Genomic DNA, 2633 nt, shown 5'->3' on the forward strand with positions numbered 1-2633 from the left:
TTGGTGTCTTATATGAAACTGCGACATTGCGCAATTTATTGGACAGACTTGTTTAAGATCACACAGCGTAATTTGGGTGGCATTTTACTTCGTATTTTTAAATCATCTTTTTATTTTTGACAATATCTGTAAATGTAGTTTCCTGCTCTTAATTGGGAATACATACTTGATGGTTTTAAATGCTCCTGAAATTAAGTGCTGCTTGACGAGCCGATATTGTGTATGAATGTGACATCACTGAAGGCCTACGGTTGAAATGCACGGCCCGCCACTGCCGTCCCCAAATGCTGGGTCAAATCAACTACGATTCTGGGTTGTTTCAACTGCAATACATATTTTTTGTTCTGTAAAATATCCAAATGCTTGGTCATATGAACCTATAAGCAAAATGAATTACTATACATTACAATCTCTAATCATATGAATTGTGTTAGGTTATCAAAACTATAAAAGTGTTCAACTACAAGCCTGGAACAAAATACTGTATATGCTACAATTGCTCACTTGAAGCATACAGTATATTTCGCTAGAAACACTCAAATCCCCCCAACTCCCAAATTAAATAATAAATGATTATAAAATTACCTTTAAGTCAAGAATAAGAAATACAATTCAGGGTCAGAAAAACAACAACAACAGTTGCAGTGCAAAACATCCATCCAGCCACTCTCCAAACTGCTCATCCTCATAAGGGTCATGGGCTTGCTGGAGCCTATACCGGATGTCAACAGACAGTAGGTGGGGTACACTGGTCACCAGTCAATCACAGAACAGGGCAAAACAACTAACAAGCAATGGCAGTGCAAAATATGTAACAATTTGTTACTTTTGTGGCATGGTTGACGACCCAAATGCAGGCAAGCAGTGAGACAGTCCTAACTCAAAACCAAAATCAATTTATTCAATGAATTAAAAGTGTATTTATTTAAAGTGTGGCCTGCAGGCCACTGCCCGTTGCCCACCCTATGTCGCTTTACTCCTACAATGAGTGACGTGTGGTGTGGTTCAAGACTGGTGAGGCATGACCCAAAATGAACCCGAAATAGATTAGAAAATATTTTAATTTTGACCTCCATTGAAACATGTCCCAAATGCGGTCAAAATTGAATGTTTAAATATTTGGTATCAAAGCTTTGAATTATGTTTTAATTGATACAACACTGTTGGTCATGTGATAGCAAGAAAAACAAAATAATATTGAATAAAAGGTGAAGTTTATTCTTGTTGGGTTGTTTTTGTGAGATCTTTTTGGTCAAAATAGCATTTGAGCTTCCCTTGATATTAAATATCTTTGAAAGCCCCGATTATATCATGACCTGGGTATCTGGTATCGTAACTCCGTATAGGATGTTTCTAGCAAACCGATTTACTAGACTTTAAAATACTGGAGTGAAACAATGACTCCAGTATAATTTAATGGAAGAGACCGCCTGGGACTTCAAGATGGCGACGAAGTCTGCACGTCCCCAACCAGCCAAGAGTAGAAGACAACTTTGTTTTGATCAGAGAAGAAGACAACGGCAGCCTCAGTCTGTCACTGAGACAGACACAACAGACGCTATCAAGGGCATGTGAAGACTTTATTCTTTACACATTTAATAGCACTCTCCTTAGTTTGTAAGGTGTAGGCAGGGATTACATTTTGATTTTATATGCATATGTGTGAATGGTGTAAAAATTCCTTTCTTTATAAATCTTGTTTAATCTTGAAGTGCATTACTATATTTTTCAATACCAATTACTTATTAAAGTTGTGTGCCTTTGTACAATCAGTGGGATTAGTTGCAATGCATATATGTGAATGATAAAAGTAAATTGCACATTTGTCAAAGGAAATCTAAAGTGCCTCATGAAATGTTTTGTAAAAGATATGTTCATTAAATGTCAACATTTTCCAAATGATCTTGTGCTTCTTTAGACCAAAACAAAGGACAGACATATTATTTTGGTTATTTATACCAGAGGATGGTATAATTTGAATGGTCCGGCCCACTTGACATCTACTGAGGCCATATGTGGCCCACAATGTGAAATGAGTTTGACACCCCTGGTCTAAACCCATAATGTAGGAATCCAAACGTTGCCAAATGTGCCAAAATTGTGATCAATGTTCACCAAAATTTATGTTGACATCTTTACTTAATGCTGACATCAACCTATGAAAAACTTAAAATGATCACCCAAGCATTAAGAGATTTTAAGATGTTTTCTAGTTCATGGAGACACTCACTACAAAGCTGATGTCACTTCACGAGATAAACGTGTCGCCCATCAAATACAAAATAGACAACATGTCTTGCCACTTTACACAATGCCAAACACATGACACAAAATGCGGATGCATACACAAACTCAGTAAATGAGGCAGATTCCCATCATGCATTGAATCCATGACAAAGGTTTTTAGAAGAATGAAATGTATTGATTTAAAACACACAAGGATTTATTTATGATGACAACCCGTCCAGAGAAATATTAAACAAAAATAATGACCAACAGGGGGACACAGAATGGAAAGCCTGGCAGTTCCCTGATTAGCGCCCTGATATCTTAGTTATGAAAGGAAAACAAAAGGGAACTGTGACTCTCAATGGCATCAATTAGCCAAATCCACCATCAATTTTCCAAGGCGT

This window comes from Hippocampus comes, unplaced genomic scaffold (assembly GCF_001891065.2).
Source record: "Hippocampus comes isolate QL1 unplaced genomic scaffold, H_comes_QL1_v1.1 scaffold187, whole genome shotgun sequence".
Taxonomy (NCBI): domain Eukaryota; kingdom Metazoa; phylum Chordata; class Actinopteri; order Syngnathiformes; family Syngnathidae; genus Hippocampus; species Hippocampus comes.